Source organism: Tamandua tetradactyla, unplaced genomic scaffold (assembly GCF_023851605.1).
Source record: "Tamandua tetradactyla isolate mTamTet1 unplaced genomic scaffold, mTamTet1.pri scaffold_73_ctg1, whole genome shotgun sequence".
NCBI lineage: Eukaryota > Metazoa > Chordata > Mammalia > Pilosa > Myrmecophagidae > Tamandua > Tamandua tetradactyla.
The window spans coordinates 53786-69041 of record NW_027518403.1 but is presented as its reverse complement, the minus strand read 5'-3'; the positions used below and the strand labels follow the sequence as shown (position 1 = coordinate 69041).

Below are 15256 nucleotides of genomic sequence, written 5' to 3'. Positions count from 1 at the left end.
ATGGGGTACTTTTCTGTGACTTGTTCTAAAAGCACTTCTGCCTGCTGTATTTGCAGCATGACTTGTTTAATGGGGGCGTCCCAACCTAATTTTTTCCAAACAGTCATTAATAAGGTTTTGCAATTTGTACAATTTGTATCATTTTTTCCAATTCTTTTGCTTTCTGATTCGTTTTGATATAATGCTTGGAGCACAACCAGCAACAAGAAACACACAATTAGTGTCGTTAATCCCAGTATTTTTCTATTACACCATTTTATGCCTCGTCCTCTTTTGGGGCGTTGAAGGCCTTGCCACCGCCCTTCCTTCCAGGGAACCGTGTCAAACCGGGGAGGAAAAAGAGGACGCGGCACTAATCCATAAACTACTAGCAATACTGTGCCACAAACTGCAAAGTTTTTGGCACCTGCAAGTTTGTGTGCATCGTCAGAGTATTTTACTCTCTGGGGTCCATGTGTCTTCAGGCCTCAGCATGGAAAGATAGGGAAGGAAAAGGGCAAGACCTTTATATCCATGCTCTGCGCTGTCCCAGCAGGTCAGCAAGAAAAAGACTGAGAATGGCTTTCTTTACTTTCATTATCACCATTCAAATAATACAAAGATTCTTAAATTTCCTTCTTTGTTCCTTTCTGAACTGTTTTTTTCTTATTCCTTACAATGAGCACAGCTTACTTTTATCATGTGAAGAAAATAATTTTTTACAACAACAATACCGAGGAAAAAAAATTCTTGATAGGGAATAGGGAGTGGTGAAAAAGCAAAAGAAAAACACCCTCATATGTAAGTACTGTGTAGAAAAATGTAGGGTAAAGAAACAAGGAAATGTGCATCTGTCCTGATACCCTACACACCATTTATATGAGCATAGCACAAAAACAAGACTGGCATGTGGCTGCAGCTGGAAGCTTCCACGCTGCTATATGGAAAAAAGCATCCCTCTTCTTGGGTGGGAAACTGAGCTTTTAAATAGTTCAGGCTTTAAGAGAAACTGCAGAGCAGTGGCTTGCTTTTATTCTGCGAGCTGTAGCTCTCCATATAATATATGGGTACGTTTACTCCAAGCACTTTCATCAGCTGTCAATCTGACTCTTAGTCTGCATTTGGCCACATTTCAAGTAGCAAAAGTGAAAGCAGGGATTATTCCATGGTTTTGCCCTAGGGGAACTAATTATTGCCTATTATCTTAGTGATTTGTGTGTGGAAGTAATTGCCATTCTCCTGTTATGTTCTGTGGTATTATTCACATAAGGCCTATGTAAAACTGGATCTATTCACATTAAATCCAAAATGCATGATGTCTGTATATATGTACCTGGACAGTTGGATGCAGTTATTTGAAAAGCCATCTTATAGATGCTATCCTATGTTAAGATATTTATGAAGGTATCTTGACTCCTTCCTTTTAGAAGCTGTGCAATGTGTTTGCCTGTATTCTAGTGTGGGCTAAAAACTGCATGCTGTCCATTTATTTCCTTTTCTGCATGATGAATGCTGATTTCTTGTTATTCCCACATTATTATTTTATTCCAAACTACTTTGTGAATGAGTTTCCTAAGTTTCAGTGAGCATTTCTTCAGACATAAACTATTCTTTCCTCTTTCTCATTTCCTTTTGACTCTTTCTCTCACAGAGGTTCATTGAAGGGTGGCTCTGTAATGGTAGGAGAGAGAGAAAGAGAGAGAAAAATACACACATTAACCAACAGTTTCTCCAGTTTCTTTTATGAACAAGAAAATTGGCCATTTTCCTATTAACATATGAGGAACCTGAAAATTTCCCTTGTTGTCAAGGCAACAGTTATTCCTTGGGTAGCTGCAATAGAAAAGAAGCCAGAGCAATCTCTTTAGGATCAAGTCTTTTTGTATCATCAAATCAGAGAAAGGAACCTTGAGAGTCTACCTAGCCTATTCTCCTGCCTTTAGTAAAGGCCCACTAAAATAATCTGAAACCAATACCAAAAAAAATTGTCCTATTTTAAATACTTCTAAAGAAATTACATAGCTTATCTTGGTAATTATTTGGAATGTTTTATAGTTGTCACTATTAATAAATATTTTCAATCATCCTAACTTAAGTCTTTCATGCTGCAGTTTGAAACTTGCTTCTAACAGTTATATTTTCAGTGGAAATAAATAATTGTATACCTTCCTCTCTAAGAGAGTCTTGCCTGTGCAAAATAAAAAAAATAAACATCAAATTGTCTGCCTTTCATTCCTCAGAGTGTACAATGTGATGTCCTTTTGTCTTTCCAGCTATTTGGATTGCAGCTCTTCTCTGGTGATCTCCTATACTCTGTAAGACCCTCTCTAATTATGCAACCCAATCCTGCCCCTTAACTCACATGGAAGGCTGACCAGGTTCCCCGAAGGGCAGACCACCACCCAGTTCTCAGTCTATCTACTCAAGTACCCCAGATTAATTTGATCTCCAGGATTACATTCATTATTAGTTTTTGCATGGTATGGCTAAAATAACTTTAGCTGCCTGATTTAAACATAGTCAGTCATTCCCCACCTGGTATTTAGGCAACCGATTTTTCTCTTTAAGTAGAAAACCATTACTTTTCCTTGTAGAATCATATTTTCTTGATTCTTTCTTTCAAGATAAAATTTCCTCCTTTCCTCCCACACACTGGCAGACTTAATGGGCATGCTTTCTGTTCCACTGATTAATATGCTGAGCCCTTGGCATAAGAAGGCCTCAGGGAAATATTTTTTTAAAAACATATTCCTATTGAGCTGCCAGGCACTCAAAAAAGTATCATCTAGGTGCAGACATTTCCTTATAATCACTTAATCTCACATGTCACTTTGTCCCATTAGCCTGGTGCTTTGACTACTGGGGCCATTCCTTCTGGATCTAATTGTCCTCATCCTTAAAATGAAAGGACTATAAACATAGACCGATAGCATTGATTGATGCCTTTCTTTAAAGTTCTAAGCACTTTATGCATGTCATCTCATTTCATCCTCACAACAAACCTAGGAGGTAGATATTTATTTCATCTCCATTAAAAGTATTATTCCTTTACTGATTGCATATGTAGAATGGAATGATTTCTAAAAAAAAAAAAAAGTATTATTCTTTCAACTCCTTTATAATACAGAAAAGGAACCTTAAGTTTAGCTCAGTCAAGTACTGGTTCCTGGATGGTGAAGCTAGATTCTGAGATAGGACAGTTTAACTTTCCAGACTCTTTATTATTGCTCTGGGGCAGACTCCACCCAGATGCCACTGTGAGGAGACTGAGCTGGTCAATCTTCCCAGCGCCTAATTTGGCGATATGCACTGGAGTCCTTAAAAAAGGTGCGTATCCTTTGTTCCAGCATTTATTTATTCATTTTTTCATTTAACAAATAGTACCTACTATGTGCTCTACTCGAACCTGGGGACAGCTCATATTTTTCAAATAATAAAATGAATCTTTATGACACCACTGTAGAGTAGGTACTAATATTATCTCTATTTTATAGAAAAACAAATTAAGGCACTTAGAAACTAAGTAATTTTCCCAAAGTCACACAACTCATAAGGCCTGAAGCCGAAAAGTGGCTACCTAATCTATGCCCTTAAATGCTGTAATATCCAGTAATTTAAATTTTAGGAATTAGCCTTAAAAAATCATAGATATATACAAGAAAGTATCATCATAAATCTGTTCATATCAGTTAAAATGTAGAAAGAAATATCTAGCAGGGTGTTTGGAAAATACCTATGGAACTCTATAAGCATTAAACACTTTCTTATAGAGAAGCAAGTATTAATAACCTCTTGTTTATGAGGTGCTGATAAGTAAAGACAGTGTTTTAGTTTCCCAGGGTTGTTGTAACAAAGTGCTAGAAACTAGGCAGCTTAAAAAACAGAAAAGTTTTGTCTCCACAGTTCTGCAAGTTAGAAACCTAAAGCCAAGGTGTCAATGTGACCAGTGTCCCCCAAACCCTCAGACCTGTCCTTGCCTCTCCTGGCTTCTGATGTTGGCTGGCCATCTCGGTGTCTTTGACTTGGGGTTGCATCACTTGAACCTCTGCACTCCCACATGCCTTCTTTCTCATCTCCCTCTTCACATGGGGCCCTTTCACTGTGTCTGTTTTCTCTCCTCTTCTTACAGGACACCAGTCATGTTGGATAGGGGCCCACCTTCTCTAGTGTGACCTCATCTGAACTTAACTAATTCCATGTGCAAAAGCCCTATTTCCAAAAAGGTTATATTCTAAGGTATTGCGGGGTTAAGACTTCAACATGTCTTTTAGGGGGAATTTAACCCATAACAGATAGTAAATGAAATAATATTATGGAATATCTAATTTTAATTTTTAAAGACCAGACACCTGGTCACAGGAAACAGATTAGAAAACTATAGGAACAACAAAAAGCAAACCATGGTCTCTGAGTGATAAGATTAAAGATGAGATTTTTTTCTTGAATACATCTGCATTTTCCTTTTTTTATAATGAAAATATATTGCTTCTGTAAATAGCAATTTCTAATTAAAAAGTAATCCAAAGGGGTTGTAATTAAGTATCTTTGGGGTCTTTTTGACAACAGGAAGTTACTTACATTAAATAAGTTTATATGAACAACACTGTTTGGAGCACATTTTATCTGAAATTCTAATCTCTCTAGTTCATTCTTTCCTGGCCTCAGCCCAACAAGGAAGAAGGATTACTGGATTTGCTTCAATATAGATCTTATGTGATCTAATGAACCAGTCCTAATTATGAATTTGGAAAATCATGCTTTAGATAAACAATATAACAAGTCCTCTTGCTTTATCTCTGGGTTGAAAGTGTTAATGATTCTGGGATGGGATTAATAGCTAGGTTCCTAGGATCAGGATTTCCTTTTATAGGTCCCATTCCTCAAATCCACCATTTATTCTATCCATATGACTTTGAACTCTCTTGGCTTTATTTTCCTCATTAGTAAAATGGAGAAGATAAAAGCGCTAAGTAAATAGGGCTTTGAGAACATTAATTGAAACATTTGTAAATCACCACTATATTGGGCATATAATAATTGCTCAGTAAAGGTTAGCTAGTTTTAGTGTTACTATTTTTTCACTCTTTAATAATAATTTTTTTAATTTAAAAATTTTTTAATACCAAAAAACACCAAAGACAAACATTCTTAACTTTTGATCATTCCGTTCTACATATATAATCCATAATTCACAATATCATCACATAGCTGCATATTAATCATCATCATCATTTCTTGGAACATTTGCTTCTGTTCAGAAAAAGAAATAAAAAGAAAACAGAAAAAAAATTCATACATACCGTACTCCTTACCCCTCCCTTTCATTGATCATGAGCATTTCAATCTAAATTTTAATATTAATTTTAAAAGTGCATTTGAGGTCCTCTAGTAAAAGATATTGTGCACTATTTAAGTGGTATTCTCATCTGAAGGATTTAAATTTTTCTTAGGCAGAGAGGTAAGAAAAAGGAGGGTGAAATCTATGACTAGATCCATTTAAGTTTATTACACTGTCGATATATTAAATGATCCCTATAGATTAATCAGTGTGATTACTACACTTATATTAACTAAGAAATAATGATTTTTATGAATCATTCAGAACCATCAAATGATCTTTACAGATTGTTTTAACTATGCCATAGAATGCTAGATACATTCTCAAATCAAAATGTGGACCCTCACATGCCTTATTCCTCAGCAGAGGCCCATGCTATGTGACTTGACTCCTGCCAGCATCTGTGGGAAAGGAATATCAGGTTAAATTCCATGTTTTGTGGGCAAGGAAAAAAAATTACATAATGAAATAGCTTTTCCCATAGCACCTTATGGCCATTTCTATGGAAGACTTCTTCCTGTTTCCATTTTGATATAGGGAATAATGAATGAATGTGCAGGTGCACATGCATGCACACACATAATTACACTTCTCATCAATAAACAAAATTAAGGGAGTGAGATTCACCTCCTTCTAACAAACACTGTTTCTCTGAGCTCAAAAGAAATAGCCTTGCATTTCCCAAAAAAACAAACCTAAAAAATTCAACAAATGGTGCTGCAATACTGGGATATTCACATGGAAAAATAATGAAATGTGACCCCACCATACAGCATAAAAGAAAAAAAAAAGAAAAGAAACAGCTTTATAAAACTCTTACTGTCCATTACCAATAATTTTGTACTGAAATCTGAATGGACTTGGTCGCATAAGGCAGAGTGGAGCTTGTATTGGTATGTGTCTCTGTCTGCCCACTCCCCACATTAGTTGAGCTCACTGTACCTCACCATAATCCCTCCACACCCACCCTCCACACAGGTTGAGCCTCACTGCTCCAACAAGCAACAATTTCCCATAGCACCTTATGGCCATTTCTGACACAATGGAGGAAAGCAGGAAGACTGTGGAGGAATCAAACAATGCACACAAGCTTGACAGACCTGCTTCCTTGTGAGTGGCATATTATGAACTGGCAGAGTGAAACATGAAGGTCCTTATCCTGTCTTAACTGGGGATTGGATGGGGTACAGCTTCCATCGTGGTAAAGTTTCTGGCTTGTTGCTAAAGGATTCTCACTTTAGCAGCTTCACCTATTCAGCCAGGGTGCCACCTCTTCACCTTTGTTTGCTCCAGATTTTGACCAGAGCCTCTTAGGACCAGGTGGTGCCTTTGCCAAATGGGTTTTGTAAAGAACAGCTACACACACACACACAACACACCAGCACACACAAACACATACACACACACTTAGACCCTCTGCAAATGGACTAACTCAGAGTCAGAGAATACATGAAATGACCCAGGGTTGGTTTTCCAGCAAGTTTGCCCTTGAATCTAAGACCCAATCTATACGCAGTTTGAGAATAACTGCCCAAAGCACACCTAAAGTGCCATCTGGAGACAAACTCTAGGGCTACTTTTTTTAAATTTTTTGAGCCACTCTGATAGAGCAAAAGCACCCTAAAATTCAAATGCATCCCTCATTTCCCTTTATTGCTGAAAACAAGTAATAATGAAATGTATAGCCCTACTTTTCATAAGACCCCTATAATGGGTGCCTAATGTGTAATGTTCCTATTAAACATTATAAGCAAATAACTTAGTCTGCTAGGACCAATAGCATAGCTTTTTATGTCCTAATTGGGTCTATAACAGACCACTGCACAGACCATCATCCAGTTGTTAATTGTGTGACCTTGAAGATATCTGATGTCTCATTTCATTATGGATAAAATATATTCTTTTTATAAAAAATTTTGTAAAACCAAAAAGCCTCATAAAAATTTTCTAAGGATTAAAAGGTTCATAAATGGATGTAAAGTCACCCAGAACCCAGTTGATATAAACTAGGCACCCAATTGATGTCAGCTTCCTTCCGCTCCCCATTCCTGTGCTTCTTTTGTGAACAACTAGGCTTTGCATATCGTTGGACTAGAGATCTTAATATATCCATTGTTCCATGATGAGAAAAGTAAACCCACTACTTAAGAGTTCAGAAAAGTCATAGCACATTATCCCAGGGGTTCAAAGGTGCTTTCAGGTAATATTTCATCAGACCGCATAAGGGTCTGATGTTGAAGGAAACAAATATTCTCATCTTCATTTTACAGATGTAAAACCACAGGAACTTGAATTTCTTGAGATTGCATGCTTCCAGGAAAACAACCAATCTATGACCAAGATGTAATTAAGACCAATGATTTCTAATTTCAAGCTTTGACTCCAACCTCTGAAAATGCTTCAATTCAATGGAACTAATGGCACTTTGGTCTCTGGAATTAGGTCCTGTTATCAATGACTTCCACATGAAAAGACCATTCCAAAATATGTAATTAACCAAGAAAATGCAAATAAACCAATCTGTACCTGGTATTTAAAGGTAAGTCAAAGAAATTACTTGATTTCATTACCAAAAACAACCTTTTTCTGCTTCAAATGTAGTTCATATTCTCCAATAGTTCACAGATATTTTTCAAAAACTACATTTCAATGAAATATTTTAGATTATTTGTAATTCTACTATCAGTGCAGAGCTTGGAATGGAGGGAGAAATACATATTTGGCAAAACAGGAAGTAAACACTTCTTTCAATGACCTTTGGAAGTTCAATTTAATAAACAGTTTTTGAACCTCTACTGTGTACCAAGTTTTGTTCTGAGAAGGTTAAGACTTGGGCTTAGAGTCTAGCAAAGCCAGAAACATGGTAACAGTTGACAAGCATTACTGAATAAATGAACCCAGCAAAACAGGTAAATAATTAAATATATATGTATTTATATATTATATATAGACAGTAATCAGTTTAATATGAGGGCCAAAAGGGCAGAGTCCAGAAAGGCATCCTAGAGATAAAAATATTTAAGCTGGACCTTGGAAGGCTATTGCTTTCAATTGCCAGAGACTCAATTCAAAGTAGTTTAAGCAAAAACAGAGTTTATGGGATGGTGGGAGGCCAAGGGCTGGAAAACCAAAGCTCACTTTTTCTTTCCATCTCTGTTGTCTGCTTGTCTTTGCAGTTGGCCTCATCATTACTGCACATGAACTTTCTCCTTGTATTAAGGAACATGGTCACTAACAGCTTCATGCTAACATCTATTGAAATGAATGATCCAGAAGGAAAGCATCTCTTGCCTGGCTTGAACCTAGGAAGGATTCTGGCCCAGCATGAGTTACATGCTCCTCCTTGGACCAATCTTCGTGGTCACAAGATGATGACTGACCCAAGCTGGGTCCTGTGGTTTCTGGTCTGTTTCCAGAAACACACAGTTGCAGTGAAAGAGACAGTTTCTCAAAAGAAGAGGATTCCTGCCTACAGCAAAAGAAAAGATTCATTTGCAGTCTAAAAAAGACAGATTGGCCATCCACAAGCTAACATGTACAAAAAGGCATTCAAAGCAGAAGAATGTGTTTGGACAAAGCAGGAAAAGGGAAAGTACCATCTGTCAAAGGAATGTAGATGTGAGTGGAAGAGAAGAAGGAATCGTTGGTTGGGGGGCAGGCTGGTATGCTTATTTGAAGCTGGTTTGAAAGTTTTATGTACCCCAGAAATGCCATGTTCTGCAATCCTAAGTCAATATTTTTGATGGGATCTTTTTTATTGTTTCCATGGATGTATGTGACCCACCCCAATTGTGGGTGGGTCCTTTAGATTAGGTGCTTTCCATGGAGATCTCCACTCATTCAAGGTGGGGTTGCTTACTAGAGTCCTTTAAGAGGGAACCATTTTGGAAAAACCTTTAGAGCCCATGCAACCAGAGACCTTTGGCGATGCAGAAGGAAAACATCCCCAGGGAATCCTTATGAAACTAGAAGCCAGGAAAGGAAGCTAGCAGATGTTTCCATGTGTCTTCTGAACTGTCAGAAGTGTTCTGGACCCATCAGCCTTTCTTGAATCAAGGTATCTTTCTCTGGTTGCCTTGGTTTGGACTTTTTAATGGTCTTAGAATTGTAAATTTGCAAGTTAATACATTCCCTTTTTAAAAACTATTCCATTTCTGGTATATTGCATTCTGGCAGCTTTCACAAACTAAAACACCTGTAAAGATGTTTGTTCTCTGTGCAAGATACAGTTTTATAAGATCTTGAGAGTCACATAATAATCTTTATATTTTAAAAAGATAATTCTGTGTGGTGGGCATGTTATTTTTGTCTGAAAGTTTTCATTTCCTGGCAAGAACCACTTTGTCTTCACTTTGTGGTGTCCTGGGGAGACAGTCAATCACAGTGTCCCACACAACAGCAAGGTTGGCTCAATCATAATGTTGCATTTCTTGGGACACAGTGATTGGCTTATGGATGAACATGTAATTAAACAGGGCCATCTTGAGTTCTTTCCCTAAGGTTCTTTCCTGATCCCTTCAGACAGTATATGTAAGGATGTTGGCTGAGGGTTCTTAGCAACCATCCTGCCATTACATAGAGAAAGTCTGTAAAAATTAAGCCAACACATAAGAAAAAAAGAGGCAAAAAGTAGAAGAGGTGAAGAACCCTATCAACATTGCTTCAGTCATGGATTGGCAGTGTCTTGAAATTCTCAGTTACATGTATCAGTATACTCTTTCTTTTGTTTAAGCTAATTTGGGGAGTATTTCTTTCACCTGGCAACTGAAAAAAGTCCTAACTAATATCAAAGATATCTGCCATTTACGAGGCATGGTGCTGGGTACTTCAAGCACATTGTCTTATTAAAACTTCACAATAACCCCCCAAAGTAGATTCTATGACTCCCCTCTCTACAAAGGAAAAAGCCAAGACTCAATGAAGTAAACTAACTCCCAAAGTTTTGAATAGCTATTAAGAGTTGGTAATGCTATTTTAAAGGTTTGTCTAAGTCAAAGCCAATGCCCTTTGCACTCTACCACCTCTGTGCTGCATTGCTTCTGTACCATTAGAAAGCAATATTCTAGGTAGGAAACAACAGCCTGGGCTAACACAATAGCAGTGAGGATAGGATGAAAAGACAGATTCAGGATATATTTAAGAAAGAGAAGCAATAGCTCCTAGTGATTTTTTTCAAAGTACTTTAAATGTTGAGGAAGAGTAATCTCTAAAGAAATTCTGAAATCAGATTAACCTCAGTATAGGAGGAAAACTTGGCTGGAAGAGAAAAAAACATGCTTCATTTATAGTGCTAGTTTAATATCAAAGAGGCCCCCATTCAGTGGGCTGTTAAGAACACAGCACTGATGATCCATAGGGAGGGCACAGAGGGCATACAGGTTTGAGGGTAATAGATCTATACCAGTGTTTACAGCCTCTGGAGTGAGTGAGATTATTCATAGACAGCCCATATGGCAAGAAATAAAAGAGGGTGGAAGATGAATCATCTAGATTCTAAAACACCAGCATTTAAAGAGTAGGTTAATCCCTCAGCTTGGAGAGCTCTTTTCCCTTTGTCTACCACAGGAACGGATATTCAGTTATAATGATGTTGCATAAGCATAAAATCTCCATAAGGCTTTATTGGATCCTCTGCTCTTTCTCTCCTAGGAGAACTGAGCACTTCAACCTTTAAGTCAGGTCCCTGGGGCTTTAAATAATAGTATACTTATTATAGCTTTTATAATATGTATATAGTATTGGAGACGAGAACACAGACTTCAGACTTCAGACAGACTTTGGCTGAATTTCCATTATACAAGCTACTACAAGTACAGCCTTGGGCAAATTAGCTAACTCTTTAAGCTATGATTTTCTCCCATGTGAAAAAGCAGAAGGATAATATCTCTCTCACACAAGGCTGTTTTGAGAATAAAGGAGATTTTTGTAAAGCTCTTGTTATAGTGACTAACACATAGAAAACACTAGACTAGTGGCAAACATTACTTTTTTATGTGCTTGTTTTCACCTTCCAGACTTTTTGAAGACAAGTCCTGTGTCTCACTCATTCTGTGTGTCAAGCACCTGACAGCCATTCAGTAAATGTGTGTTGAATTAAACACACATTATCTATTAATGAATAGATAAGAAGTCTAAGAAGTAAGAGGATAATCAAGAGAGGACAGAGACATGGAAAGAAAGGAGAAGCGCACTTCAAGAAACATGGGGTGCTTCTGAGAAATCCAGTAGAACAGGGACTGCATTAGACTGGGCATGTAGGACTTTGGGGATTTCTGTAATAGCAGTTCTAGTAGAATGGACAGTGCTAAAAGGAGGATACAGTGCTTGCTACATAAACGAGGCAAGGGGATGTGAAGGTGAGAAGTATATACAACCTTCATAAGATGCTGATTGGTAAAAGGATAGATAGCAGCATGGAGGTAGTTTGAAAGATGAAGCAAGTAGACAAAGTTGTTTTACAGCAGGAAAAATTTTATGTATGCAACCAAAGGGAGGGCATGGTTGTGTTATGAAAAATATCCAAGACACGGAAATATGCAAAGAAAAGATATTGAATATAAGTTTGGTGGAGTTCTGGCAGTTGTCTGGTGAACCCTCCAGGATTTATCTGAATCGATATGGGTGTGTACTTTTGATTGACTTTCTACTGACCAAGCTATTTTAAAACTCTGAAGAGGTAGAAATTTACTTTCAAAATAGTGGTAGTAATGCAAACTATCCTCAGTGATAGCAATGCAAGTGAATTTTGTTCAGTAAAGATACAATTGATTTTTGCTCTAAAAAAAGTTAACCCCAAATAAAAACATTTAGTTGCCTTCAAGGGTTTCAACTAGTTTTGCACTTGTTAGCAAGTTTATTTCAGCCTTCCTGACTGCCTTCATATATCTCTGTTTCTCAAAGTTTCCTTTGAAACAGTCTGAATTGTTTCAATAACAGTCCTTCATTGATTAAAGAGTTGAAGAAAATCTTTGCCATGTGTTCATTTTATATTTGTATGAAAATATAAGACTAATATTTTTATACTTTGGAAGGTGTCATTTAACAGTGGAAAAGGTGCTATTGAAAGAAGTGTAGGGAAGAGATAATTGAACATGATCTTAGAAAAGCATAGCATATAAGAAATCCATCTGGATGAAGCATTTTTTCTTTGAGGAGGAGGAAGGAAGGCAAGAACCAATGAAGAAGGGCATGGAGATGAGGAAAGTGACCCAAGGAGGCATACATGGGTTGCTGATTTTTTCTTGCTGGAAGAATCGAAGGCCAACATTTGATCAGATGCTGTTCTATTTGTTCTTCACTTACACACTAGTAGAATAGTGGCCTCATCTCATACTGCAGCTCTCTCAGCATCCCACCCTGCTGGGCCCATCACAGGAGCTGCAGGTCCAGGGGGTGTGAAGGAGCACTGAGCACTTGGTCATAATGACACACTGAATTTAACTATCCCCCTTCCAAATGAATAACAAAGCAAATGCTCACATTGTCCTTTCTCTCAAATGCCTGTTAGGTATTCTTAATTTAAGAATGTTTTCTAAAATATTTCTGTTTCCTGGGAAAGTTCAGTTTTCTGGGAATACAGGGAACACAAAATATCAATAGAGAGTATAAGTTTAATTTGGCATTATCTATTAAGAGACTTCAAGATGTGAATGCCTTTTGACTTAGCAATTCCAATCTTAGGAATTTATCCTAAGGAGACAATTACAGACTGATATTGTTTAAAATAATACTCATTGCAACAATATTCACTATATTGAAAAAATTAGAATAAGCTGAATCTTCTTCCTTAAGGAAATGGTTCAATAAATTGTAATACACTGGATTATTGTCCAGTCAGTACAATCACATTTTTTGAGATTATATAATGACTTAAGGAAATATATGCAATATAATGTTAAATAAGAAATCAAAACAAAATTATATACCAATTTTGTGAAGTGCATTCATAAAAACATCAGAAGGAAATATATTGTTCGCTATCCAAATCTATTCAGCTCTCATATCCAGATAACAAGAGCTTACTTCCCAAACCCTCTGTCTTCCACTCCCTTGTCACACTCTGTGCCCCAGCACATGGAAGCACTCATACTGAAACCCCTAGACTGTGCCATGTTCAGTGTCACCTCTTGGCCTTTGCACATTCTAGTGCCTTTTCTGGAATGTTTTTTCTTTCTGCCCCTCCTCTTGTGCCCAAACAAGAGCTGATATCTGATACCCTTCAGGTCTCAGCTTGAGTAGCATTTTCTCTGGGAGGCTTTCTTTGACTGGATCTATATATTATTTCTTTAACCTGCTACCATGGCATCCTGTTATACACACTTATTGTATACTATGGGTTCATGAAGTATGTTATAAAGTATGGTATGAAAATAGTATAAAGTAATTTTTTGTTTCTTGATATGTTTTGGTTACTTGTTTAGGTTATGCCTGTTTGTTTGAAGGTCTCTTCCTAACTAGATGCTAAGCTCCTGGAGGAGAAGTGTACTTAGTTACATCTTTAGCTTTAATGCCTAGCACAATTCTCAATATATAGTACACCTCTACTACATCATGAAGTCATTAGATGTACAAATGGATACGGGCATCTCAAAGCAGATAACAATGGCTCTCAGTTTCCCTACTAGCTCCTGGATTAGCATAGATGGAAAATGACCACTATTTCATCATCAGTGTAGATGGAACAGTACGTTATTTTATGTAAAACAAGGTATATAACCTAGAACTCAGAGGCTAGTTGAAGAAATGAAATAAATAAATGTTAATTGAAAAAATAATTTCTATCTTTAAAAATGCCACTCATTTTTAACTCCATGGAGTCTATTTTATTTTTATCAGAATTTGAAGTAAACCATTTTTAATTTTTCCTGTGATTTCCTTAATTTTGTTCCTTATTTTTTCATTGTGGAGGAAGGGTAGTCCTCCATTGCAGCAACCCAAAAAAAATGTTCCACAGAAGCAGCAGTCTTGATATATGCTGAAAAGGAGTTCTGGGACTTAGAGAAGGACCACTACTCTTACTTGTTCTTGGAGAGGTACAACACAAATGGCACATGCTAAAGGCTGAGAAAAATGTGTTAGTTTAACTTTGTGAAGCCCTGAATTTATCAAAGGTGTTTGGGCTCAGGGCCTAGGTAGAACACTTTAGAAAATGCTAGTATATAGAAAGAGTATGAGATTCCCAAGCAGGAGACCTGCCCTGGTCCCATCCAGCCACCCCCTCCAGGTCCTTTAGCCCATGAGTCTCAGCTTCCAGATTTGTAGAATGAGAAAGTTGGACTAGACTGTGTCAAATATACCTTTCATCTCTAAAATTCTGTTTTAATCAAGTCAGATAATTTGTTGATCTACTTTGCATGACTAGTGCAAAAGAAAAAACATATAAAAATTAAGAAAAAACATGTCAAAGATTGTTGAATGCAATCACAGAGAAATGATCTTTATTACATCACATTCTTTTTTTTAACTTTGCATCATCTAGACTCAAGATGGACATGCAGATAACTGAAACCTATTTTATCCTTATTCATGAAAATAAAAAATAGTTAATTTGACCTTCTGTGCAATGTTCCACTAAAATACATAGTGCCATATCTTCTTTTCCCTACTGAAAAGTAACTGAAATAAAACTAATGGATATACAAGTACTAAGATATCATAAGGTTGGGACCTCTGAGTCTGACAAACAAAAAGCTGATTCTGTGTCTGCAGCATGCTGTAGACACATCTGGCTTACTTTAGCTCACAATGGAGTAATATGAATTGTGCTAAAAAGCACTATTTGTGCAAATGCAAATAATATTCCATCTGCTCAGGATTTTTTTTCTTATATAACTTTTGTTCCAGTATTGTAAAAGCCTGTTTATTTACCCTGAAGTGCTTCTGCTGATGAAGAGTGAAGTACATGACAATGAACTAAAATCCATTATCAAACAAATACAG

General features: G+C 36.9%; 1 long non-coding RNA gene across 4 annotated transcripts in view; it reads right to left on the bottom strand.

Annotated features, from left to right (window-relative positions):
- Nucleotides 1-1057: 1057 nt before the first annotated feature.
- The window catches only part of LOC143673275 (uncharacterized), a 50926-nt gene continuing 36727 nt past the window's right edge, over nucleotides 1058-15256 (bottom strand). For 3 of the 4 annotated variants that reach the window (XR_013170291.1, XR_013170287.1, XR_013170290.1), the window contains 2 exons: nucleotides 5669-5718; nucleotides 1058-1650 (listed from right to left, as the gene is read on the bottom strand). This is a non-coding gene — a long non-coding RNA (uncharacterized LOC143673275). The remainder of the gene's footprint in view (nucleotides 1651-5668; nucleotides 5719-15256) is intronic. The other variant, XR_013170288.1, reaches the window with a different exon arrangement.